This window comes from Penaeus monodon, chromosome 28 (assembly GCF_015228065.2).
Source record: "Penaeus monodon isolate SGIC_2016 chromosome 28, NSTDA_Pmon_1, whole genome shotgun sequence".
Lineage (NCBI taxonomy): Eukaryota > Metazoa > Arthropoda > Malacostraca > Decapoda > Penaeidae > Penaeus > Penaeus monodon.
The window spans coordinates 22,777,780-22,778,055 of record NC_051413.1 but is presented as its reverse complement, the minus strand read 5'-3'; the positions used below and the strand labels follow the sequence as shown (position 1 = coordinate 22,778,055).

Sequence of the window (276 nt, the reverse complement as noted above, 5' to 3'; positions counted from 1 at the left end):
GCAGGAATAAATTTCTGTAGGAGGATCTACAATTTATATCTCTGTCGATTCTTTGAGGATACCACGGGAAGAAGGGGAACAGGTGTAATTTCCGATTATCCTGTTTCTTCTTTCTAATTTGAGAAACAACCTGAGTTGAAATTCCTTATCTACCATTTTTATTCCTTATCCTTCCACCTTGCTTTTCCATACTGACCTTCCCCCTTACCACTACCCCACCCCACCCCACCCCACGCCCCATCCTCGACCAACATGTGAAATATTCATAATGAAGTT

General features: G+C 42.0%; 1 protein-coding gene across 1 annotated transcript in view; it reads right to left on the bottom strand.

Moving 5' to 3' along the window:
* The window catches only part of LOC119591098 (neurotrypsin-like), an 8,538-nt gene that overhangs the window by 1,902 nt on the left and 6,360 nt on the right, over positions 1 to 276 (bottom strand). The window lies entirely within an intron of this gene.